This window comes from Pseudophryne corroboree, chromosome 4, assembly GCF_028390025.1.
Source record: "Pseudophryne corroboree isolate aPseCor3 chromosome 4, aPseCor3.hap2, whole genome shotgun sequence".
Taxonomy (NCBI): domain Eukaryota; kingdom Metazoa; phylum Chordata; class Amphibia; order Anura; family Myobatrachidae; genus Pseudophryne; species Pseudophryne corroboree.
The window spans coordinates 23,484,222-23,509,392 of NC_086447.1; the positions used below are offsets into that span (position 1 = coordinate 23,484,222).

The window sequence follows — 25,171 nt, forward strand, 5'->3', positions numbered from 1 at the left end:
TGTAAAAGTACCAATGTGTTTCTTCATTGGTCAATAGAAGAAAAATCTTGCAAAACTCTCCAGATTATTGCCTTTTTAACCTTTTTCTAGGAAACTTTCTAGATGAATGCTTTTTAGCCTTTGTCAGTACAAGCTTTTGCAAGCTGTCTCTGTGATGCAATCTGTTAGCGCGTTCGGCTGTTAACCGAAAGGATAGTGGTTTAATCCCACCCAGGGACGTAATTGACCGTGTGATCAAATTTTGGTGATCTTTAAGTAGACAAGTCAAAATTTCAAACCACCTCTTATAGTGTAGGGTATCTGGCCTTCTCTGATGCAATCAGAGTCAGATTTGATTAAGTCATTTTATAAAAAAACAGGAAGCACAATTTAGCATGGGGATGCAGAGAAAAAAAATTATGCAGGCAGAGAAATCCAATTGAGTGATTAATCAGCTCTCCATTTTATGGCTTTATTTTTATGCTAACACATTTGCTCTCTGAAAAGTGTCCACAAAGCCAAGTCTCTGATTAACACCTTTGTAGGAATGGTTTTTCACCTATTACTGATTAAAACTTGCTTCATTGGAAAGGCAGCAAGATGCATCCTCATTACAATGTCCACTGAAATAATACAGGTTGACACCAGGAAACATAAACCTCACTGCATCCTTGCTGCTTTCTCAAGTGGGAATCTGTTTAATGTGAAAGCCAGGTGATAACTAATCAGCACACAGGTAAGAAGTTAAGAAAATCTTTCTTTAAGGGTGAAGATGTTTCTCACAAAATCGTTGCCCCAATGCATCATTGAAATTCAAGATGGAAAGATGATTTTGAAATATCAATTGTACATTTTGCATTGCTCTTCTGGTGACAATATAGCTTGTTTTTGTCAATTACCATTTCAGTAATAGGGTAAAGAAAATTAAGTGGATTTCTGAAAGAAAACAATGCTGTCAATATACTATTAAAACAAATTAAAATGTTAAAAGTTATTGTACTTTAAGTAAAAATAAAAGAGTCAAAATATCAATCCCAGTTTTGGAAGAATTTAATTAACCAAAAAATAAGTGCACATAGCAGAGGATGGTTTCGATCCATCGACCTCTGGGTTATGGGCCCAGCACGCTTCCGCTGCGCCACTCTGCTGCTCATGTTAGTGTCAGAGATCCTGAAGTACTTACTCATTATGTGAAAGTACCAATGTGTTTCTTCGTTGGTCAATGGAAGAAAAATCTTGCAAAACTCTCCAGATTATTGCCTTTTTAACCTTTTTCTAGGAAACTTTCTAGATGAATGCTTTTTAGCCTTTGTCAGTACATGCTTTTGCAAGCTGTCTCTGTGGTGCAATCGGTAAGCGCATTCGGCTGTTAACCTAAAGGTTGGTGGTTCAATCCCACCCAGGAATGTTATTGACCGTGTGATCAAATTTTGGTGATCTTTAAGTAGACAAGTCAAAATTTCAAACCACCTCTTATAGTGTAGGGTACCTGGCCTTCTCTAATGCAATCAGAGTCAGATTTGATGAAGTCATTTTATAAAAAACAGAAAGCACAATTTAGCATGGGGTTGCAGAGAAAAAAAATTATGCAGGCAGAGAAATCCAATTGAGTGATTAATCAGCTCTCCATTTTATGGCTTTATTTTTATGCTAACACATTTTCTCTCTGAAAAGTGTCCACAAAGCCAAGTCTCTGATTAACACCTTTGTAGGAATGGTTTTTCACCTATTACTGATTAAAACTTGCTTCATTGGAAAGGCAGCAAGATGCATCCTCATTACAATGTCCACTGAAATTATACAGGTTGACACCAGGAAACATAAACCTCACTGCATCCTTGCTGCTTTCTCAAGTGGGAATCTGTTTAATGTGAAAACCAGGTGATATCTAATCAGCACACAGGTAAGAAGTTAAGAAAATCTTTCTTTAAGGGTGAAGATGTTTCTCACAAAATCGTTGCCCCAATGCATCATTGAAATTCAAGCTGGAAAGATGATTTTGAAATATCAATTGTACATTTTGCATTGCTCTTCTGGTGACAATGTAGCTTGTTTTTGTCAATTACCATTTCAGTAATAGGGTAAAGAAAATTAAGTGGATTTCTGAAAGAAAACAATGCTGTCAATATGCTATTAAAACAAATTAAAATGTTAAAAGTTATTGTACTTTAGGTAAAAATAAAAGAGTCAAAATATCAATCCCAGTTTTGGAAGAATTTAATTAACAAAAAAATAAGTGCACATAGCAGAGGATGGTTTCGATCCATCGACCTCTGGGTTATGGGCCCAGCACGCTTCCGCTGCGCCACTCTGCTGCTCATGTAAGTTTAAGAGATCCTGAAGTACTCCTTCATCATGTGAAAGTACCAATGTGTTTCTTCATTGGTCAATGGAAGAAAAATCTTGCAAAACTCTCCAGATTATTGCCTTTTTAACCTTTTTCTAGGAAACTTTCTAGATGAATGCTTTTTAGCCTTTGTCAGTACAAGCTTTTGCAAGCTGTCTCTGTGGTGCAATCTGTTAGCGCGTTCGACTGTTAACCGAAAGGTTGGTGGTTTAATCCCACCCAGGGACGTAATTGACCGTGTGATCAAATTTTGGTGATCTTTAAGTAGACAAGTCAAAATTTCAAACCACCTCTTATAGTGTAGGGTATCTGGCATTCTCTGATGCAATCAGAGTCAGATTTGATTAAGTCATTTTATAAAAAACAGGAAGCACAATTTAGCATGGGGATGCAGAGAAAAAAAATTATGCAGGCAGAGAAATCCAATTGAGTGATTAATCAGCTCTCCATTTTATGGCTTTATTTTTATGCTAACACATTTGCTCTATGAAAAGTGTCCACAAAGCCAAGTCTCTGATTAACACCTTTGTAGGAATGGTTTTTCACCTATTACTGATTAAAACTTGCTTCATTGGAAAGGCAGCAAGATGCATCCTCATTACAATGTCCACTGAAATAATACAGGTTGACACCAGGAAACATAAACCTAACTGCATCCTTGCTGCTTTCTCAAGTGGGAATCTGTTTAATGTGAAAACCAGGTGATATCTAATCAGCACACAGGTAAGAAGTTAAGAAAATCTTTCTTTAAGGGTGAAGATGTTTCTCACAAAATCGTTGCCCCAATGCATCATTGAAATTCAAGCTGGAAAGATGATTTTGAAATATCAATTGTACATTTTGCATTGCTCTTCTGGTGACAATGTAGCTTGTTTTTGTCAATTACCATTTCAGTAATAGGGTAAAGAAAATTAAGTGGATTTCTGAAAGAAACAATGCTGTCAATATACTATTAAAACAAATTAAAATGTTAAAAGTTACTGTACTTTAGGTAAAAATAAAAGAGTCAAAATATCAATCCCAGTTTTGGAAGAATTTAATTAACAAAAAAATAAGTGCACATAGCAGAGGATGGTTTCGATCCATCGACCTCTGGGTTATGGGCCCAGCACGCTTCCGCTGCGCCACTCTGCTGCTCATGTAAGTTTAAGAGATCCTGAAGTACTCCTTCATCATGTGAAAGTACCAATGTGTTTCTTCATTGGTCAATGGAAGAAAAATCTTGCAAAACTCTCCAGATTATTGCCTGTTTAACCTTTTTCTAGGAAACTTTCTAGATGAATGCTTTTTAGCCTTTGTCAGTACAAGCTTTTGCAAGCTGTCTCTGTGGTGCAATCTGTTAGCGCGTTTGGCTGTTAACCTAAAGGTTGGTGGTTCAATCCCACCCAGGAATGTTATTGACCGTGTGATCAAATTTTGGTGATCTTTAAGTAGACAAGTCAAAATTTCAAACCACCTCTTATAGTGTAGGGTATCTGGCCTTCTCTGGTGCAACCAGAGTCAGATTTGATTAAGTCATTTTATAAAAAACAGGAAGCACAATTTAGCATGGGGTTGCAGAGAAAAAAAATTATGCAGGCAGAGAAATCCAATTGAGTGATTAATCAGCTCTCCATTTTATGGCTTTATTTTTATGCTAACACATTTGCTCTCTGAAAAGTGTCCACAAAGCCAAGTCTCTGATTAACACCTTTGTAGGAATGGTTTTTCACCTATTACTGATTAAAACTTGCTTCATTGGAAAGGCAGCAAGATGCATCCTCATTACAATGTCCACTGAAATAATACAGGTTGACACCAGGAAACATAAACCTCACTGCATCCTTGCTGCTTTCTCAAGTGGGAATCTGTTTAATGTGAAAACCAGGTGATATCTAATCAGCACACAGGTAAGAAGTTAAGAAAATCTTTCTTTAAGGGTGAAGATGTTTCTCACAAAATCGTTGCCCCAATGCATCATTGAAATTCAAGCTGGAAAGATGATTTTGAAATATCAATTGTACATTTTGCATTGCTCTTCAGGTGACAATATAGCTTGTTTTTGTCAATTACCATTTCAGTAATAGAGTAAAGAAAATTAAGTGGATTTCTGAAAGAAAACAATGCTGTCAATATACTATTAAAACAAATTAAAATGTTAAAAGTTATTGTACTTTAAGTAAAAATAAAAGAGTCAAAATATCAATCCCAGTTTTGGAAGAATTTAATTAACCAAAAAATAAGTGCACATAGCAGAGGATGGTTTCGATCCATCGACCTCTGGGTTATGGGCCCAGCACGCTTCCGCTGCGCCACTCTGTTGCTCATGTTAGTGTCAGAGATCCTGAAGTACTCACTCATTATGTGAAAGTACCAATGTGTTTCTTCGTTGGTCAATGGAAGAAAAATCTTGCAAAACTCTCCAGATTATTGCCTTTTTAACCTTTTTCTAGGAAACTTTCTAGACGAATGCTTTTTAGCCTTTGTCAGTACATGCTTTTGCAAGCTGTCTCTGTGGCGCAATCGGTAAGCGCATTCGGCTGTTAACCTAAAGGTTGGTGGTTCAATCCCACCCAGGAATGTTATTGACCGTGTGATCAAATTTTGGTGATCTTTAAGTAGACAAGTCAAAATGTCAAACCACCTCTTATAGTGTAGGGTACCTGGCCTTCTCTGATGCAATCAGAGTCAGATTTGATGAAGTCATTTTATAAAAAACAGGAAGCACAATTTAGCATGGGGTTGCAGAGAAAAAAATGATGCAGGCAGAGAAATCCAATTGAGTGATTAATCAGCTCTCCATTTTATGGCTTTATTTTTATGCTAACACATTTGCTCTCTGAAAAGTGTCCACAAAGCCAAGTCTCTGATTAACACCTTTGTAGGAATGGTTTTTCACCTATTACTGATTAAAACTTGCTTCATTGGAAAGGCAGCAAGATGCATCCTCATTACAATGTCCACTGAAATAATACAGGTTGACACCAGGAAACATAAACCTAACTGCATCCTTGCTGCTTTCTCAAGTGGGAATCTGTTTAATGTGAAAACCAGGTGATATCTAATCAGCACACAGGTAAGAAGTTAAGAAAATCTTTCTTTAAGGGTGAAGATGTTTCTCACAAAATCGTTGCCCCAATGCATCATTGAAATTCAAGCTGGAAAGATGATTTTGAAATATCAATTGTACATTTTGCATTGCTCTTCTGGTGACAATGTAGCTTGTTTTTGTCAATTACCATTTCAGTAATAGGGTAAAGAAAATTAAGTGGATTTCTGAAAGAAAACAATGCTGTCAATATACTATTAAAACAAATTAAAATGTTAAAAGTTACTGTACTTTAGGTAAAAATAAAAGAGTCAAAATATCAATCCCAGTTTTGGAAGAATTTAATTAACAAAAAAATAAGTGCACGTAGCAGAGGATGGTTTCGATCCATCGACCTCTGGGTTATGGGCCCAGCACGCTTCCGCTGCGCCACTCTGCTGCTCATGTAAGTTTAAGAGATCCTGAAGTACTCCTTCATCATGTGAAAGTACCAATGTGTTTCTTCATTGGTCAATGGAAGAAAAATCTTGCAAAACTCTCCAGATTATTGCCTTTTTAACCTTTTTCTTGGAAACTTTCTAGATGAATGCTTTTTAGCCTTTGTCAGTACATACTTTTGCAAGCTGTCTCTGTGGCGCAATCGGTAAGCGCATTCGGCTGTTAACCTAAAGGCTGGTGGTTCAATCCCACCCAGGAATGTTATTGACCGTGTGATCAAATTTTGGTGATCTTTAAGTAGACAAGTCAAAATTTCAAACCACCTCTTATAGTGTAGGGTACCTGGCCTTCTCTGATGCAATCAGAGTCAGATTTGATGAAGTCATTTTATAAAAGAACAGGAAGCACAATTTAGCATGGGGTTGCAGAGAAAAAAATGATGCAGGCAGAGAAATCCAATTGAGTGATTAATCAGCTCTCCATTTTATGGCTTTATTTTTATGCTAACACATTTGCTCTCTGAAAAGTGTCCACAAAGCCAAGTCTCTGATTAACACCTTTGTAGGAATGGTTTTTCACCTATTACTGATTAAAACTTGCTTCATTGGAAAGGCAGCAAGATGCATCCTCATTACAATGTCCACTGAAATAATACAGGTTGACACCAGGAAACATAAACCTCACTGCATCCTTGCTGCTTTCTCAAGTGGGAATCTGTTTAATGTGAAAGCCAGGTGATATCTAATCAGCACACAGGTAAGAAGTTAAGAAAATCTTTCTTTAAGGGTGAAGATGTTTCTCACAAAATCGTTGCCCCAATGCATCATTGAAATTCAAGATGGAAAGATGATTTTGAAATATCAATTGTACATTTTGCATTGCTCTTCTGGTGACAATATAGCTTGTTTTTGTCAATTACCATTTCAGTAATAGGGTAAAGAAAATTAAGTGGATTTCTGAAAGAAAACAATGCTGTCAATATACTATTAAAACAAATTAAAATGTTAAAAGTTATTGTACTTTAAGTAAAAATAAAAGAGTCAAAATATCAATCCCAGTTTTGGAAGAATTTAATTAACCAAAAAATAAGTGCACATAGCAGAGGATGGTTTCGATCCATCGACCTCTGGGTTATGGGCCCAGCACGCTTCCGCTGCGCCACTCTGCTGCTCATGTTAGTGTCAGAGATCCTGAAGTACTTACGCATTATGTGAAAGTACCAATGTGTTTCTTCGTTGGTCAATGGAAGAAAAATCTTGCAAAACTCTCCAGATTATTGCCTTTTTAACCTTTTTCTAGGAAACTTTCTAGATGAATGCCTTTTAGCCTTTGTCAGTACAAGCTTTTGCAAGCTGTCTCTGTGGTGCAATCTGTTAGCGCGTTCGGCTGTTAACCTAAAGGTTGGTGGTTCAATCCCACCCAGGAATGTTATTGACCGTGTGATCAAATTTTGGTGATCTTTAAGTAGACAAGTCAAAATTTCAAACCACCTCTTATAGTGTAGGGTATCTGGCCTTCTCTGATGCAACCAGAGTCAGATTTGATTAAGTCATTTTATAAAAAACAGGAAGCACAATTTAGCATGGGGTTGCAGAGAAAAAAAATTATGCAGGCAGAGAAATCCAATTGAGTGATTAATCAGCTCTCCATTTTATGGCTTTATTTTTATGCTAACACATTTGCTCTCTGAAAAGTGTCCACAAAGCCAAGTCTCTGATTAACACCTTTGTAGGAATGGTTTTTCACCTATTACTGATTAAAACTTGCTTCATTGGAAAGGCAGCAAGATGCATCCTCATTACAATGTCCACTGAAATAATACAGGTTGACACCAGGAAACATAAACCTCACTGCATCCTTGCTGCTTTCTCAAGTGGGAATCTGTTTAATGTGAAAACCAGGTGATATCTAATCAGCACACAGGTAAGAAGTTAAGAAAATCTTTCTTTAAGGGTGAAGATGTTTCTCACAAAATCGTTGCCCCAATGCATCATTGAAATTCAAGCTGGAAAGATGATTTTGAAATATCAATTGTACATTTTGCATTGCTCTTCTGGTGACAATATAGCTTGTTTTTGTCAATTACAATTTCAGTAATAGAGTAAAGAAAATTAAGTGGATTTCTGAAAGAAAACAATGCTGTCAATATACTATTAAAACAAATTAAAATGTTAAAAGTTATTGTACTTTAAGTAAAAATAAAAGAGTCAAAATATCAATCCCAGTTTTGGAAGAATTTAATTAACCAAAAAATAAGTGCACATAGCAGAGGATGGTTTCGATCCATCGACCTCTGGGTTATGGGCCCAGCACGCTTCCGCTGCGCCACTCTGCTGCTCATGTAAGTTTAAGAGATCCTGAAGTACTCCTTCATCATGTGAAAGTACCAATGTGTTTCTTCATTGGTCAATGGAAGAAAAATCTTGCAAAACTCTCCAGATTATTGCCTTTTTAACCTTTTTCTAGGAAACTTTCTAGATGAATGCTTTTTAGCCTTTGTCAGTACATGCTTTTGCAAGCTGTCTCTGTGGCGCAATCGGTAAGCGCATTCGGCTGTTAACCTAAAGGCTGGTGGTTCAATCCCACCCAGGAATGTTATTGACCGTGTGATCAAATTTTGGTGATCTTTAAGTAGACAAGTCAAAATTTCAAACCACCTCTTATAGTGTAGGGTATCTGGCATTCTCTGATGCAATCAGAGTCAGATTTGATTAAGTCATTTTATAAAAAACAGGAAGCACAATTTAGCATGGGGATGCAGAGAAAAAAAATTATGCAGGCAGAGATATCCAATTGAGTGATTAATCAGCTCTCCATTTTATGGCTTTATTTTTATGCTAACACATTTGCTCTCTGAAAAGTGTCCACAAAGCCAAGTCTCTGATTAACACCTTTGTAGGAATGGTTTTTCACCTATTACTGATTAAAACTTGCTTCATTGGAAAGGCAGCAAGATGCATCCTCATTACAATGTCCACTGAAATAATACAGGTTGACACCAGGAAACATAAACCTAACTGCATCCTTGCTGCTTTCTCAAGTGGGAATCTGTTTAATGTGAAAACCAGGTGATATCTAATCAGCACACAGGTAAGAAGTTAAGAAAATCTTTCTTTAAGGGTGAAGATGTTTCTCACAAAATCGTTGCCCCAATGCATCATTGAAATTCAAGCTGGAAAGATGATTTTGAAATATCAATTGTACATTTTGCATTGCTCTTCTGGTGACAATGTAGCTTGTTTTTGTCAATTACCATTTCAGTAATAGGGTAAAGAAAATTAAGTGGATTTCTGAAAGAAAACAATGCTGTCAATATACTATTAAAACAAATTAAAATGTTAAAAGTTACTGTACTTTAGGTAAAAATAAAAGAGTCAAAATATCAATCCCAGTTTTGGAAGAATTTAATTAACAAAAAAATAAGTGCACATAGCAGAGGATGGTTTCGATCCATCAACCTCTGGGTTATGGGCCCAGCACGCTTCCGCTGCGCCACTCTGCTGCTCATGTAAGTTTAAGAGATCCTGAAGTACTCCTTCATCATGTGAAAGTACCAATGTGTTTCTTCATTGGTCAATGGAAGAAAAATCTTGCAAAACTCTCCAGATTATTGCCTTTTTAACCTTTTTCTAGGAAACTTTCTAGATGAATGCTTTTTAGCCTTTGTCAGTACAAGCTTTTGCAAGCTGTCTCTGTGGTGCAATCTGTTAGCGCGTTCGGCTGTTAACCTAAAGGTTGGTGGTTCAATCCCACCCAGGAATGTTATTGACCGTGTGATCAAATTTTGGTGATCTTTAAGTAGACAAGTCAAAATTTCAAACCACCTCTTATAGTGTAGGGTATCTGGCCTTCTCTGATGCAACCAGAGTCAGATTTGATTAAGTCATTTTATAAAAAACAGGAAGCACAATTTAGCATGGGGTTGCAGAGAAAAAAAATTATGCAGGCAGAGAAATCCAATTGAGTGATTAATCAGCTCTCCATTTTATGGCTTTATTTTTATGCTAACACATTTGCTCTCTGAAAAGTGTCCACAAAGCCAAGTCTCTGATTAACACCTTTGTAGGAATGGTTTTTCACCTATTACTGATTAAAACTTGCTTCATTGGAAAGGCAGCAAGATGCATCCTCATTACAATGTCCACTGAAATAATACAGGTTGACACCAGGAAACATAAACCTCACTGCATCCTTGCTGCTTTCTCAAGTGGGAATCTGTTTAATGTGAAAACCAGGTGATATCTAATCAGCACACAGGTAAGAAGTTAAGAAAATCTTTCTTTAAGGGTGAAGATGTTTCTCACAAAATCGTTGCCCCAATGCATCATTGAAATTCAAGCTGGAAAGATGATTTTGAAATATCAATTGTACATTTTGCATTGCTCTTCAAGTGACAATATAGCTTGTTTTTGTCAATTACCATTTCAGTAATAGAGTAAAGAAAATTAAGTGGATTTCTGAAAGAAAACAATGCTGTCAATATACTATTAAAACAAATTAAAATGTTAAAAGTTATTGTACTTTAAGTAAAAATAAAAGAATCAAAATATCAATCCCAGTTTTGGAAGAATTTAATTAACCAAAAAATAAGTGCACATAGCAGAGGATGGTTTCGATCCATCGACCTCTGGGTTATGGGCCCAGCACGCTTCCGCTGCGCCACTCTGCTGCTCATGTTAGTGTAAGAGATCCTGAAGTACTCACTCATTATGTGAAAGTACCAATGTGTTTCTTCGTTGGTCAATGGAAGAAAAATCTTGCAAAACTCTCCAGATTATTGCCTTTTTAACCTTTTTCTAGGAAACTTTCTAGATGAATGCTTTTTAGCCTTTGTCAGTACATGCTTTTGCAAGCTGTCTCTGTGGCGCAATCGGTAAGCACATTCGGCTGTTAACCTAAAGGTTGGTGGTTCAATCCCACCCAGGGACGTAACTGACCGTGTGATCAAATTTTGGTGATCTTTAAGTAGACAAGTCAAAATGTCAAACCACCTCTTATAGTGTAGGGTACCTGGCCTTCTCTGATGCAATCAGAGTCAGATTTGATGAAGTCATTTTATAAAAAACAGGAAGCACAATTTAGCATGGGGTTGCAGAGAAAAAAATGATGCAGGCAGAGAAATCCAATTGAGTGATTAATCAGCTCTCCATTTTATGGCTTTATTTTTATGCTAACACATTTGCTCTCTGAAAAGTGTCCACAAAGCCAAGTCTCTGATTAACACCTTTGTTGGAATGGTTTTTCACCTATTACTGATTAAAACTTGCTTCATTGGAAAGGCAGCAAGATGCATCCTCATTACAATGTCAACTGAAATAATACAGGTTGACACCAGGAAACATAAACCTAACTGCATCCTTGCTGCTTTCTCAAGTGGGAATCTGTTTAATGTGAAAACCAGGTGATATCTAATCAGCACACAGGTAAGAAGTTAAGAAAATCTTTCTTTAAGGGTGAAGATGTTTCTCACAAAATCGTTGCCCCAATGCATCATTGAAATTCAAGCTGGAAAGATGATTTTGAAATATCAATTGTACATTTTGCATTGCTCTTCTGGTGACAATGTAGCTTGTTTTTGTCAATTACCATTTCAGTAATAGGGTAAAGAAAATTAAGTGGATTTCTGAAAGAAAACAATGCTGTCAATATACTATTAAAACAAATTAAAATGTTAAAAGTTACTGTACTTTAGGTAAAAATAAAAGAGTCAAAATATCAATCCCATTTTTGGAAGAATTTAATTAACAAAAAAATAAGTGCACGTAGCAGAGGATGGTTTCGATCCATCGACCTCTGGGTTATGGGCCCAGCACGCTTCCGCTGCGCCACTCTGCTGCTCATGTAAGTTTAAGAGATCCTGAAGTACTCCTTCATCATGTGAAAGTACCAATGTGTTTCTTCATTGGTCAATGGAAGAAAAATCTTGCAAAACTCTCCAGATTATTGCCTTTTTAACCTTTTTCTAGGAAACTTTCTAGATGAATGCTTTTTAGCCTTTGTCAGTACATGCTTTTGCAAGCTGTCTCTGTGGCGCAATCGGTAAGCGCATTCGGCTGTTAACCTAAAGGCTGGTGGTTCAATCCCACCCAGGAATGTTATTGACCGTGTGATCAAATTTTGGTGATCTTTAAGTAGACAAGTCAAAATCTCAAACCACCTCTTATAGTGTAGGGTACCTGGCCTTCTCTGATGCAATCAGAGTCAGATTTGATGAAGTCATTTTATAAAAAACAGGAAGCACAATTTAGCATGGGGTTGCAGAGAAAAAAATGATGCAGGCAGAGAAATCCAATTGAGTGATTAATCAGCTCTCCATTTTATGGCTTTATTTTTATGCTAACACATTTGCTCTCTGAAAAGTGTCCACAAAGCCAAGTCTCTGATTAACACCTTTGTAGGAATGGTTTTTCACCTATTACTGATTAAAACTTGCTTCATTGGAAAGGCAGCAAGATGCATCCTCATTACAATGTCCACTGAAATAATACAGGTTGACACCAGGAAACATAAACCTCACTGCATCCTTGCTGCTTTCTCAAGTGGGAATCTGTTTAATGTGAAAACCAGGTGATATCTAATCAGCACACAGGTAAGAAGTTAAGAAAATCTTTCTTTAAGGGTGAAGATGTTTCTCACAAAATCGTTGCCCCAATGCATCATTGAAATTCAAGCTGGAAAGATGATTTTGAAATATCAATTGTACATTTTGCATTGCTCTTCTGGTGACAATGTAGCTTGTTTTTGTCAATTACCATTTCAGTAATAGGGTAAAGAAAATTAAGTGGATTTCTGAAAGAAAACAATGCTGTCAATATACTATTAAAACAAATTAAAATGTTAAAAGTTACTGTACTTTAGGTAAAAATAAAAGAGTCAAAATATCAATCCCAGTTTTGGAAGAATTTAATTAACAAAAAAATAAGTGCACATAGCAGAGGATGGTTTCGATCCATCGACCTCTGGGTTATGGGCCCAGCACGCTTCCGCTGCGCCACTCTGCTGCTCATGTAAGTTTAAGAGATCCTGAAGTACTCACTCATTATGTGAAAGTACCAATGTGTTTCTTCGTTGGTCAATGGAAGAAAAATCTTGCAAAACTCTCCAGATTATTGCCTTTTTAACCTTTTTCTAGGAAACTTTCTAGATGAATGCTTTTTAGCCTTTGTCAGTACATGCTTTTGCAAGCTGTCTCTGTGGTGCAATCTGTTAGCGCGTTCGGCTGTTAACCGAAAGGTTGGTGGTTTAATCCCACCCAGGGACGTAATTGACCGTGTGATCAAATTTTGGTGATCTTTAAGTAGACAAGTCAAAATTTCAAACCACCTCTTATAGTGTAGGGTATCTGGCCTTCTCTGATGCAATCAGAGTCAGATTTGATGAAGTCATTTTATAAAAAACAGGAAGCACAATTTAGCATGGGGATGCAGAGAAAAAAAATTATGCAGGCAGAGAAATCCAATTGAGTGATTAATCAGCTCTCCATTTTATGGCTTTATTTTTATGCTAACACATTTGCTCTCTGAAAAGTGTCCACAAAGCCAAGTCTCTGATTAACACCTTTGTAGGAATGGTTTTTCACCTATTACTGATTAAAACTTGCTTCATTGGAAAGGCAGCAAGATGCATCCTCATTACAATGTCCACTGAAATAATACAGGTTGACACCAGGAAACATAAACCTCACTGCATCCTTGCTGCTTTCTCAAGTGGGAATCTGTTTAATGTGAAAACCAGGTGATATCTAATCAGCACACAGGTAAGAAGTTAAGAAAATCTTTCTTTAAGGGTGAAGATGTTTCTCACAAAATCGTTGCCCCAATGCATCATTGAAATTCAAGCTGGAAAGATGATTTTGAAATATCAATTGTACATTTTGCATTGCTCTTCTGGTGACAATATAGCTTGTTTTTGTCAATTACCATTTCAGTAATAGGGTAAAGAAAATTAAGTGGATTTCTGAAAGAAAACAATGCTGTCAATATACTATTAAAACAAATTAAAATGTTAAAAGTTATTGTACTTTAAGTAAAAATAAAAGAGTCAAAATATCAATCCCAGTTTTGGAAGAATTTAATTAACCAAAAAATAAGTGCACATAGCAGAGGATGGTTTCGATCCATCGACCTCTGGGTTATGGGCCCAGCACGCTTCCGCTGCGCCACTCTGCTGCTCATGTTAGTGTCAGAGATCCTGAAGTACTCACTCATCATGTGAAAGTACCAATGTGTTTCTTCATTGGTCAATGGAAGAAAAATCTTGCAAAACTGTCCAGATTATTGCCTTTTTAACCTTTTTCTAGGAAACTTTCTAGATGAATGCTTTTTAGCCTTTGTCAGTACATGCTTTTGCAAGCTGTCTCTGTGGCGCAATCGGTAAGCGCATTCGGCTGTTAACCTAAAGGTTGGTGGTTCAATCCCACCCAGGAATGTTATTGACCGTGTGATCAAATTTTGGTGATCTTTAAGTAGACAAGTCAAAATTTCAAACCACCTCTTATAGTGTAGGGTATCTGGCCTTCTCTGATGCAATCAGAGTCAGATTTGATGAAGTCATTTTATAAAAAACAGGAAGCACAATTTAGCATGGGGTTGCAGAGAAAAAAAATTATGCAGGCAGAGAAATCCAATTGAGTGATTAATCAGCTCTCCATTTTATGGCTTTATTTTTATGCTAACACATTTGCTCTCTGAAAAGTGTCCACAAAGCCAAGTCTCTGATTAACACCTTTGTAGGAATGGTTTTTCACCTATTACTGATTAAAACTTGCTTCATTGGAAAGGCAGCAAGATGCATCCTCATTACAATGTCCACTGAAATAATACAGGTTGACACCAGGAAACATAAACCTCACTGCATCCTTGCTGCTTTCTCAAGTGGGAATCTGTTTAATGTGAAAACCAGGTGATATCTAATCAGCACACAGGTAAGAAGTTAAGAAAATCTTTCTTTAAGGGTGAAGATGTTTCTCACAAAATCGTTGCCCCAATGCATCATTGAAATTCAAGCTGGAAAGATGATTTTGAAATATCAATTGTACATTTTGCATTGCTCTTCTGGTGACAATGTAGCTTGTTTTTGTCAATTACCATTTCAGTAATAGGGTACAGAAAATTAAGTGGATTTCTGAAAGAAAACAATGCTGTCAATATACTATTAAAACAAATTAAAATGTTAAAAGTTATTGTACTTTAAGTAAAAATAAAAGAGTCAAAATATCAATCCCAGTTTTGGAAGAATTTAATTAACAAAAAAATAAGTGCACATAGCACAGGATGGTTTCGATCCATTGACCTCTGGGTTATGGGCCCAGCACGCTTCCGCTGCGCCACTCTGCTGCTCATGTTAGTGTCAGAGATCCTGAAGTACTCACTCATCATGTGAAAGTACCAATGTGTTTCTTCGTTGGTCAATGGAAGAAAAATCTTGCAAAACTCTCCAGATTATAGCCTTTTTAACCTTTTTCTAGGAAACTTTCTAGATGAATGCTTTTTAGCCTTTGTCAGTACAAGCTTTTGCAAGCTGTCTCTGTGGTGCAATCTGTGAGCGCGTTCGGCTGTTAACCTAAAGGTTGGTGGTTCAATCCCACCCAGGAATGTTATTGACCGTGTGATCAAATTTTGGTGATCTTTAAGTAGACAAGTCAAAATTTCAAACCACCTCTTATAGTGTAGGGTATCTGGCCTTCTCTGATGCAACCAGAGTCAGATTTGATTAAGTCATTTTATAAAAAACAGGAAGCACAATTTAGCATGGGGTTGCAGAGAAAAAAAATTATGCAGGCAGAGAAATCCAATTGAGTGATTAATCAGCTCTCCATTTTATGGCTTTATTTTTATGCTAACACATTTGCTCTCTGAAAAGTGTCCACAAAGCCAAGTCTCTGATTAACACCTTTGTAGGAATGGTTTTTCACCTATTACTGATTAAAACTTGCTTCATTGGAAAGGCAGCAAGATGCATCCTCATTACAATGTCCACTGAAATAATACAGGTTGACACCAGGAAACATAAACCTCACTGCATCCTTGCTGCTTTCTCAAGTGGGAATCTGTTTAATGTGAAAACCAGGTGATATCTAATCAGCACACAGGTAAGAAGTTAAGAAAATCTTTCTTTAAGGGTGAAGATGTTTCTCACAAAATCGTTGCCCCAATGCATCATTGAAATTCAAGCTGGAAAGATGATTTTGAAATATCAATTGTACATTTTGCATTGCTCTTCAAGTGACAATATAGCTTGTTTTTGTCAATTACCATTTCAGTAATAGAGTAAAGAAAATTAAGTGGATTTCTGAAAGAAAACAATGCTGTCAATATACTATTAAAACAAATTAAAATGTTAAAAGTTATTGTACTTTAAGTAAAAATAAAAGAATCAAAATATCAATCCCAGTTTTGGAAGAATTTAATTAACCAAAAAATAAGTGCACATAGCAGAGGATGGTTTCGATCCATCGACCTCTGGGTTATGGGCCCAGCACGCTTCCGCTGCGCCACTCTGCTGCTCATGTTAGTGTAAGAGATCCTGAAGTACTCACTCATTATGTGAAAGTACCAATGTGTTTCTTCGTTGGTCAATGGAAGAAAAATCTTGCAAAACTCTCCAGATTATTGCCTTTTTAACCTTTTTCTAGGAAACTTTCTAGATGAATGCTTTTTAGCCTTTGTCAGTACATGCTTTTGCAAGCTGTCTCTGTGGCGCAATCGGTAAGCGCATTCGGCTGTTAACCTAAAGGTTGGTGGTTCAATCCCACCCAGGGACGTAACTGACCGTGTGATCAAATTTTGGTGATCTTTAAGTAGACAAGTCAAAATGTCAAACCACCTCTTATAGTGTAGGGTACCTGGCCTTCTCTGATGCAATCAGAGTCAGATTTGATGAAGTCATTTTATAAAAAACAGGAAGCACAATTTAGCATGGGGTTGCAGAGAAAAAAATGATGCAGGCAGAGAAATCCAATTGAGTGATTAATCAGCTCTCCATTTTATGGCTTTATTTTTATGCTAACACATTTGCTCTCTGAAAAGTGTCCACAAAGCCAAGTCTCTGATTAACACCTTTGTTGGAATGGTTTTTCACCTATTACTGATTAAAACTTGCTTCATTGGAAAGGCAGCAAGATGCATCCTCATTACAATGTCAACTGAAATAATACAGGTTGACACCAGGAAACATAAACCTAACTGCATCCTTGCTGCTTTCTCAAGTGGGAATCTGTTTAATGTGAAAACCAGGTGATATCTAATCAGCACACAGGTAAGAAGTTAAGAAAATCTTTCTTTAAGGGTGAAGATGTTTCTCACAAAATCGTTGCCCCAATGCATCATTGAAATTCAAGCTGGAAAGATGATTTTGAAATATCAATTGTACATTTTGCATTGCTCTTCTGGTGACAATGTAGCTTGTTTTTGTCAATTACCATTTCAGTAATAGGGTAAAGAAAATTAAGTGGATTTCTGAAAGAAAACAATGCTGTCAATATACTATTAAAACAAATTAAAATGTTAAAAGTTACTGTACTTTAGGTAAAAATAAAAGAGTCAAAATATCAATCCCATTTTTGGAAGAATTTAATTAACAAAAAAATAAGTGCACGTAGCAGAGGATGGTTTCGATCCATCGACCTCTGGGTTATGGGCCCAGCACGCTTCCGCTGCGCCACTCTGCTGCTCATGTAAGTTTAAGAGATCCTGAAGTACTCCTTCATCATGTGAAAGTACCAATGTGTTTCTTCATTGGTCAATGGAAGAAAAATCTTGCAAAACTCTCCAGATTATTGCCTTTTTAACCTTTTTCTAGGAAACTTTCTAGATGAATGCTTTTTAGCCTTTGTCAGTACATGCTTTTGCAAGCTGTCTCTGTGGCGCAATCGGTAAGCGCATTCGGCTGTTAACCTAAAGGCTGGTGGTTCAATCCCACCCAGGAATGTTATTGACCGTGTGATCAAATTTTGGTGATCTTTAAGTAGACAAGTCAAAATCTCAAACCACCTCTTATAGTGTAGGGTACCTGGCCTTCTCTGATGCAATCAGAGTCAGATTTGATGAAGTCATTTTATAAAAAACAGGAAGCACAATTTAGCATGGGGTTGCAGAGAAAAAAATGATGCAGGCAGAGAAATCCAATTGAGTGATTAATCAGCTCTCCATTTTATGGCTTTATTTTTATGCTAACACATTTGCTCTCTGAAAAGTGTCCACAAAGCCAAGTCTCTGATTAACACCTTTGTAGGAATGGTTTTTCACCTATTACTGATTAAAACTTGCTTCATTGGAAAGGCAGCAAGATGCATCCTCATTACAATGTCCACTGAAATAATACAGGTTGACACCAGGAAACATAAACCTCACTGCATCCTTGCTGCTTTCTCAAGTGGGAATCTGTTTAATGTGAAAACCAGGTGATATCTAATCAGCACACAGGTAAGAAGTTAAGAAAATCTTTCTTTAAGGGTGAAGATGTTTCTCACAAAATCGTTGCCCCAATGCATCATTGAAATTCAAGCTGGAAAGATGATTTTGAAATATCAATTGTACATTTTGCATTGCTCTTCTGGTGACAATGTAGCTTGTTTTTGTCAATTACCATTTCAGTAATAGGGTAAAGAAAATTAAGTGGATTTCTGAAAGAAAACAATGCTGTCAATATACTATTAAAACAAATTAAAATGTTAAAAGTTACTGTACTTTAGGTAAAAATAAAAGAGTCAAAATATCAATCCCAGTTTTGGAAGAATTTAATTAACAAAAAAATAAGTGCACATAGCAGAGGATGGTTTCGATCCATCGACCTCTGGGTTATGGGCCCAGCACGCTTCCGCTGCGCCACTCTGCTGCTCATGTAAGTTTAAGAGATCCTGAAGTACTCACTCATTATGTGAAAGTACCAATGTGTTTCTTCGTTGGTCAATGGAAGAAAAATCTTGCAAAACTCTCCAGATTATTGCCTTTTTAACCTTTTTCTAGGAAACTTTCTAGATGAATGCTTTTTAGCCTTTGTCAGTACATGCTTTTGCAAGCTGTCTCTGTGGTGCAATCTGTTAGCGCGTTCGGCTGTTAACCGAAAGGTTGGTGGTTTAATCCCACCCAGGGACGTAATTGACCGTGTGATCAAATTTTGGTGATCTTTAAGTAGACAAGTCAAAATTTCAAACCACCTCTTATAGTGTAGGGTATCTGGCCTTCTCTGATGCAATCAGAGTCAGATTTGATGAAGTCATTTTATAAAAAACAGGAAGCACAATTTAGCATGGGGATGCAGAGAAAAAAAATTATGCAGGCAGAGAAATCCAATTGAGTGATTAATCAGCTCTCCATTTTATGGCTTTATTTTTATGCTAACACATTTGCTCTCTGAAAAGTGTCCACAAAGCCAAGTCTCTGATTAACACCTTTGTAGGAATGGTTTTTCACCTATTACTGATTAAAACTTGCTTCATTGGAAAGGCAGCAAGATGCATCCTCATTACAATGTCCACTGAAATAATACAGGTTGACACCAGGAAACATAAACCTCACTGCATCCTTGCTGCTTTCTCAAGTGGGAATCTGTTTAATGTGAAAACCAGGTGATATCTAATCAGCACACAGGTAAGAAGTTAAGAAAATCTTTCTTTAAGGGTGAAGATGTTTCTCACAAAATCGTTGCCCCAATGCATCATTGAAATTCAAGCTGGAAAGATGATTTTGAAATATCAATTGTACATTTTGCATTGCTCTTCTGGTGACAATATAGCTTGTTTTTGTCAATTACCATTTCAGTAATAGGGTAAAGAAAATTAAGTGGATTTCTGAAAGAAAACAATGCTGTCAATATACTATTAAAACAAATTAAAATGTTAAAAGTTATTGTACTTTAAGTAAAAATAAAAGAGTCAAAATATCAATCCCAGTTTTGGAAGAATTTAATTAACCAAAAAATAAGTGCACATAGCAGAGGATGGTTTCGATCCATCGACCTCTGGGTTATGGGCCCAGCACGCTTCCGCTGCGCCACTCTGCTGCTCATGTTAGTGTCAGAGATCCTGAAGTACTCACTCATCATGTGAAAGTACCAATGTGTTTCTTCATTGGTCAATGGAAGAAAAATCTTGCAAAACTGTCCAGATTATTGCCTTTTTAACCTTTTTCTAGGAAACTTTCTAGATGAATGCTTTTTAGCCTTTGTCAGTACATGCTTTTGCAAGCTGTCTCTGTGGCGCAATCGGTAAGCGCATTCGGCTGTTAACCTAAAGGTTGGTGGTTCAATCCCACCCAGGAATGTTATTGACCGTGTGATCAAATTTTGGTGATCTTTAAGTAGACAAGTCAAAATTTCAAACCACCTCTTATAGTGTAGGGTATCTGGCCTTCTCTGATGCAATCAGAGTCAGATTTGATGAAGTCATTTTATAAAAAACAGGAAGCACAATTTAGCATGGGGTTGCAGAGAAAAAAAATTATGCAGGCAGAGAAATCCAATTGAGTGATTAATCAGCTCTCCATTTTATGGCTTTATTTTTATGCTAACACATTTGCTCTCTGAAAAGTGTCCACAAAGCCAAGTCTCTGATTAACACCTTTGTAGGAATGGTTTTTCACCTATTACTGATTAAAACTTGCTTCATTGGAAAGGCAGCAAGATGCATCCTCATTACAATGTCCACTGAAATAATACAGGTTGACACCAGGAAACATAAACCTCACTGCATCCTTGCTGCTTTCTCAAGTGGGAATCTGTTTAATGTGAAAACCAGGTGATATCTAATCAGCACACAGGTAAGAAGTTAAGAAAATCTTTCTTTAAGGGTGAAGATGTTTCTCACAAAATCGTTGCCCCAATGCATCATTGAAATTCAAGCTGGAAAGATGATTTTGAAATATCAATTGTACATTTTGCATTGCTCTTCTGGTGACAATGTAGCTTGTTTTTGTCAATTACCATTTCAGTAATAGGGTACAGAAAATTAAGTGGATTTCTGAAAGAAAACAATGCTGTCAATATACTATTAAAACAAATTAAAATGTTAAAAGTTATTGTACTTTAAGTAAAAATAAAAGAGTCAAAATATCAATCCCAGTTTTGGAAGAATTTAATTAACAAAAAAATAAGTGCACATAGCACAGGATGGTTTCGATCCATTGACCTCTGGGTTATGGGCCCAGCACGCTTCCGCTGCGCCACTCTGCTGCTCATGTTAGTGTCAGAGATCCTGAAGTACTCACTCATCATGTGAAAGTACCAATGTGTTTCTTCGTTGGTCAATGGAAGAAAAATCTTGCAAAACTCTCCAGATTATAGCCTTTTTAACCTTTTTCTAGGAAACTTTCTAGATGAATGCTTTTTAGCCTTTGTCAGTACAAGCTTTTGCAAGCTGTCTCTGTGGTGCAATCTGTGAGCGCGTTCGGCTGTTAACCTAAAGGTTGGTGGTTCAATCCCACCCAGGAATGTTATTGACCGTGTGATCAAATTTTGGTGATCTTTAAGTAGACAAGTCAAAATTTCAAACCACCTCTTATAGTGTAGGGTATCTGGCCTTCTCTGATGCAACCAGAGTCAGATTTGATTAAGTCATTTTATAAAAAACAGGAAGCACAATTTAGCATGGGGTTGCAGAGAAAAAAAATTATGCAGGCAGAGAAATCCAATTGAGTGATTAATCAGCTCTCCATTTTATGGCTTTATTTTTATGCTAACACATTTGCTCTCTGAAAAGTGTCCACAAAGCCAAGTCTCTGATTAACACCTTTGTAGGAATGGTTTTTCACCTATTACTGATTAAAACTTGCTTCATTGGAAAGGCAGCAAGATGCATCCTCATTACAATGTCCACTGAAATAATACAGGTTGACACCAGGAAACATAAACCTCACTGCATCCTTGCTGCTTTCTCAAGTGGGAATCTGTTTAATGTGAAAACCAGGTGATATCTAATCAGCACACAGGTAAGAAGTTAAGAAAATCTTTCTTTAAGGGTGAAGATGTTTCTCACAAAATCGTTGCCCCAATGCATCATTGAAATTCAAGCTGGAAAGATGATTTTGAAATATCAATTGTACATTTTGCATTGCTCTTCAAGTGACAATATAGCTTGTTTTTGTCAATTACCATTTCAGTAATAGAGTAAAGAAAATTAAGTGGATTTCTGAAAGAAAACAATGCTGTCAATATACTATTAAAACAAATTAAAATGTTAAAAGTTATTGTACTTTAAGTAAAAATAAAAGAATCAAAATATCAATCCCAGTTTTGGAAGAATTTAATTAACCAAAAAATAAGTGCACATAGCAGAGGATGGTTTCGATCCATCGACCTCTGGGTTATGGGCCCAGCACGCTTCCGCTGCGCCACTCTGCTGCTCATGTTAGTGTAAGAGATCCTGAAGTACTCACTCATTATGTGAAAGTACCAATGTGTTTCTTCGTTGGTCAATGGAAGAAAAATCTTGCAAAACTCTCCAGATTATTGCCTTTTTAACCTTTTTCTAGGAAACTTTCTAGATGAATGCTTTTTAGCCTTTGTCAGTACATGCTTTTGCAAGCTGTCTCTGTGGCGCAATCGGTAAGCGCATTCGGCTGTTAACCTAAAGGTTGGTGGTTCAATCCCACCCAGGGACGTAACTGACCGTGTGATCAAATTTTGGTGATCTTTAAGTAGACAAGTCAAAATGTCAAACCACCTCTTATAGTGTAGGGTACCTGGCCTTCTCTGATGCAATCAGAGTCAGATTTGATGAAGTCATTTTATAAAAAACAGGAAGCACAATTTAGCATGGGGTTGCAGAGAAAAAAATGATGCAGGCAGAGAAATCCAATTGAGTGATTAATCAGCTCTCCATTTTATGGCTTTATTTTTATGCTAACACATTTGCTCTCTGAAAAGTGTCCACAAAGCCAAGTCTCTGATTAACACCTTTGTTGGAATGGTTTTTCACCTATTACTGATTAAAACTTGCTTCATTGGAAAGGCAGCAAGATGCATCCTCATTACAATGTCAACTGAAATAATACAGGTTGACACCAGGAAACATAAACCTAACTGCATCCTTGCTGCTTTCTCAAGTGGGAATCTGTTTAATGTGAAAACCAGGTGATATCTAATCAGCACACAGGTAAGAAGTTAAGAAAATCTTTCTTTAAGGGTGAAGATGTTTCTCACAAAATCGTTGCCCCAATGCATCATTGAAATTCAAGCTGGAAAGATGATTTTGAAATATCAATTGTACATTTTGCATTGCTCTTCTGGTGACAATGTAGCTTGTTTTTGTCAATTACCATTTCAGTAATAGGGTAAAGAAAATTAAGTGGATTTCTGAAAGAAAACAATGCTGTCAATATACTATTAAAACAAATTAAAATGTTAAAAGTTACTGTACTTTAGGTAAAAATAAAAGAGTCAAAATATCAATCCCATTTTTGGAAGAATTTAATTAACAAAAAAATAAGTGCACGTAGCAGAGGATGGTTTCGATCCATCGACCTCTGGGTTATGGGCCCAGCACGCTTCCGCTGCGCCACTCTGCTGCTCATGTAAGTTTAAGAGATCCTGAAGTACTCCTTCATCATGTGAAAGTACCAATGTGTTTCTTCATTGGTCAATGGAAGAAAAATCTTGCAAAACTCTCCAGATTATTGCCTTTTTAACCTTTTTCTAGGAAACTTTCTAGATGAATGCTTTTTAGCCTTTGTCAGTACATGCTTTTGCAAGCTGTCTCTGTGGCGCAATCGGTAAGCGCATTCGGCTGTTAACCTAAAGGCTGGTGGTTCAATCCCACCCAGGAATGTTATTGACCGTGTGATCAAATTTTGGTGATCTTTAAGTAGACAAGTCAAAATTTCAAACCACCTCTTATAGTGTAGGGTACCTGGCCTTCTCTGATGCAATCAGAGTCAGATTTGATGAAGTCATTTTATAAAAAACAGGAAGCACAATTTAGCATGGGGTTGCAGAGAAAAAAATGATGCAGGCAGAGAAATCCAATTGAGTGATTAATCAGCTCTCCATTTTATGGCTTTATTTTTATGCTAACACATTTGCTCTCTGAAAAGTGTCCACAAAGCCAAGTCTCTGATTAACACCTTTGTAGGAATGGTTTTTCACCTATTACTGATTAAAACTTGCTTCATTGGAAAGGCAGCAAGATGCATCCTCATTACAATGTCCACTGAAATAATACAGGTTGACACCAGGAAACATAAACCTCACTGCATCCTTGCTGCTTTCTCAAGTGGGAATCTGTTTAATGTGAAAACCAGGTGATATCTAATCAGCACACAGGTAAGAAGTTAAGAAAATCTTTCTTTAAGGGTGAAGATGTTTCTCACAAAATCGTTGCCCCAATGCATCATTGAAATTCAAGCTGGAAAGATGATTTTGAAATATCAATTGTACATTTTGCATTGCTCTTCTGGTGACAATGTAGCTTGTTTTTGTCAATTACCATTTCAGTAATAGGGTAAAGAAAATTAAGTGGATTTCTGAAAGAAAACAATGCTGTCAATATACTATTAAAACAAATTAAAATGTTAAAAGTTACAGTACTTTAGGTAAAAATAAAAGAGTCAAAATATCAATCCCAGTTTTGGAAGAATTTAATTAACAAAAAAATAAGTGCACATAGCAGAGGATGGTTTCGATCCATCGACCTCTGGGTTATGGGCCCAGCACGCTTCCGCTGCGCCACTCTGCTGCTCATGTAAGTTTAAGAGATCCTGAAGTACTCACTCATTATGTGAAAGTACCAATGTGTTTCTTCGTTGGTCAATGGAAGAAAAATCTTGCAAAACTCTCCAGATTATTGCCTTTTTAACCTTTTTCTAGGAAACTTTCTAGATGAATGCTTTTTAGCCTTTGTCAGTACATGCTTTTGCAAGCTGTCTCTGTGGCGCAATCGGTAAGCGCATTCGGCTGTTAACCTAAAGGTTGGTGGTTCAATCCCACCCAGGAATGTTATTGACCGTGTGATCAAATTTTGGTGATCTTTAAGTAGACAAGTCAAAATTTCAAACCACCTCTTATAGTGTAGGGTATCTGGCCTTCTCTGATGCAATCAGAGTCAGATTTGATGAAGTCATTTTATAAAAAACAGGAAACACAATTTAGCATGGGGTTGCAGAGAAAAAAAATTATGCAGGCAGAGAAATCCAATTGAGTGATTAATCAGCTCTCCATTTTATGGCTTTATTTTTATGCTAACACATTTGCTCTCTGAAAAGTGTCCACAAAGCCAAGTCTCTGATTAACACCTTTGTAGGAATGGTTTTTCACCTATTACTGATTAAAACTTGCTTCATTGGAAAGGCAGCAAGATGCATCCTCATTACAATGTCCACTGAAATAATACAGGTTGACACCAGGAAACATAAACCTCACTGCATCCTTGCTGCTTTCTCAAGTGGGAA

At 36.8% G+C, this 25,171-nt stretch overlaps 20 non-coding genes across 20 annotated transcripts; 2 read left to right on the top strand and 18 right to left on the bottom strand.

The window, feature by feature from the left end:
* Positions 1-1,055: 1,055 nt before the first annotated feature.
* TRNAM-CAU (transfer RNA methionine (anticodon CAU)) lies at positions 1,056-1,127 on the bottom strand. Its single transcript has one exon. It is a non-coding gene; the product is annotated as a tRNA-Met (tRNA).
* A 1,095-nt stretch (positions 1,128-2,222) lies between these two features.
* Positions 2,223-2,294, bottom strand: TRNAM-CAU (transfer RNA methionine (anticodon CAU)). Its single transcript has one exon. It is a non-coding gene; the product is annotated as a tRNA-Met (tRNA).
* A 1,094-nt stretch (positions 2,295-3,388) lies between these two features.
* On the bottom strand, positions 3,389-3,460 carry TRNAM-CAU (transfer RNA methionine (anticodon CAU)). Its single transcript has one exon. It is a non-coding gene; the product is annotated as a tRNA-Met (tRNA).
* A 2,261-nt stretch (positions 3,461-5,721) lies between these two features.
* TRNAM-CAU (transfer RNA methionine (anticodon CAU)) lies at positions 5,722-5,793 on the bottom strand. Its single transcript has one exon. It is a non-coding gene; the product is annotated as a tRNA-Met (tRNA).
* A 1,095-nt stretch (positions 5,794-6,888) lies between these two features.
* On the bottom strand, positions 6,889-6,960 carry TRNAM-CAU (transfer RNA methionine (anticodon CAU)). Its single transcript has one exon. It is a non-coding gene; the product is annotated as a tRNA-Met (tRNA).
* Positions 6,961-8,055: 1,095 nt separating this feature from the next.
* TRNAM-CAU (transfer RNA methionine (anticodon CAU)) lies at positions 8,056-8,127 on the bottom strand. The gene has a single exon. It is a non-coding gene; the product is annotated as a tRNA-Met (tRNA).
* Positions 8,128-9,222: 1,095 nt separating this feature from the next.
* On the bottom strand, positions 9,223-9,294 carry TRNAM-CAU (transfer RNA methionine (anticodon CAU)). Its single transcript has one exon. It is a non-coding gene; the product is annotated as a tRNA-Met (tRNA).
* Positions 9,295-10,389: 1,095 nt separating this feature from the next.
* TRNAM-CAU (transfer RNA methionine (anticodon CAU)) lies at positions 10,390-10,461 on the bottom strand. The gene has a single exon. It is a non-coding gene; the product is annotated as a tRNA-Met (tRNA).
* Positions 10,462-11,555: 1,094 nt separating this feature from the next.
* On the bottom strand, positions 11,556-11,627 carry TRNAM-CAU (transfer RNA methionine (anticodon CAU)). The gene has a single exon. It is a non-coding gene; the product is annotated as a tRNA-Met (tRNA).
* A 1,094-nt stretch (positions 11,628-12,721) lies between these two features.
* Positions 12,722-12,793, bottom strand: TRNAM-CAU (transfer RNA methionine (anticodon CAU)). The gene has a single exon. It is a non-coding gene; the product is annotated as a tRNA-Met (tRNA).
* Positions 12,794-13,888: 1,095 nt separating this feature from the next.
* On the bottom strand, positions 13,889-13,960 carry TRNAM-CAU (transfer RNA methionine (anticodon CAU)). Its single transcript has one exon. It is a non-coding gene; the product is annotated as a tRNA-Met (tRNA).
* Positions 13,961-16,222: 2,262 nt separating this feature from the next.
* TRNAM-CAU (transfer RNA methionine (anticodon CAU)) lies at positions 16,223-16,294 on the bottom strand. The gene has a single exon. It is a non-coding gene; the product is annotated as a tRNA-Met (tRNA).
* A 186-nt stretch (positions 16,295-16,480) lies between these two features.
* On the top strand, positions 16,481-16,554 carry TRNAN-GUU (transfer RNA asparagine (anticodon GUU)). Its single transcript has one exon. It is a non-coding gene; the product is annotated as a tRNA-Asn (tRNA).
* Positions 16,555-17,388: 834 nt separating this feature from the next.
* On the bottom strand, positions 17,389-17,460 carry TRNAM-CAU (transfer RNA methionine (anticodon CAU)). Its single transcript has one exon. It is a non-coding gene; the product is annotated as a tRNA-Met (tRNA).
* A 1,094-nt stretch (positions 17,461-18,554) lies between these two features.
* On the bottom strand, positions 18,555-18,626 carry TRNAM-CAU (transfer RNA methionine (anticodon CAU)). The gene has a single exon. It is a non-coding gene; the product is annotated as a tRNA-Met (tRNA).
* A 1,095-nt stretch (positions 18,627-19,721) lies between these two features.
* On the bottom strand, positions 19,722-19,793 carry TRNAM-CAU (transfer RNA methionine (anticodon CAU)). Its single transcript has one exon. It is a non-coding gene; the product is annotated as a tRNA-Met (tRNA).
* A 2,262-nt stretch (positions 19,794-22,055) lies between these two features.
* TRNAM-CAU (transfer RNA methionine (anticodon CAU)) lies at positions 22,056-22,127 on the bottom strand. The gene has a single exon. It is a non-coding gene; the product is annotated as a tRNA-Met (tRNA).
* A 186-nt stretch (positions 22,128-22,313) lies between these two features.
* TRNAN-GUU (transfer RNA asparagine (anticodon GUU)) lies at positions 22,314-22,387 on the top strand. The gene has a single exon. It is a non-coding gene; the product is annotated as a tRNA-Asn (tRNA).
* An 834-nt stretch (positions 22,388-23,221) lies between these two features.
* TRNAM-CAU (transfer RNA methionine (anticodon CAU)) lies at positions 23,222-23,293 on the bottom strand. Its single transcript has one exon. It is a non-coding gene; the product is annotated as a tRNA-Met (tRNA).
* A 1,094-nt stretch (positions 23,294-24,387) lies between these two features.
* On the bottom strand, positions 24,388-24,459 carry TRNAM-CAU (transfer RNA methionine (anticodon CAU)). Its single transcript has one exon. It is a non-coding gene; the product is annotated as a tRNA-Met (tRNA).
* Between the last annotated feature and the right edge of the window lie 712 nt (positions 24,460-25,171).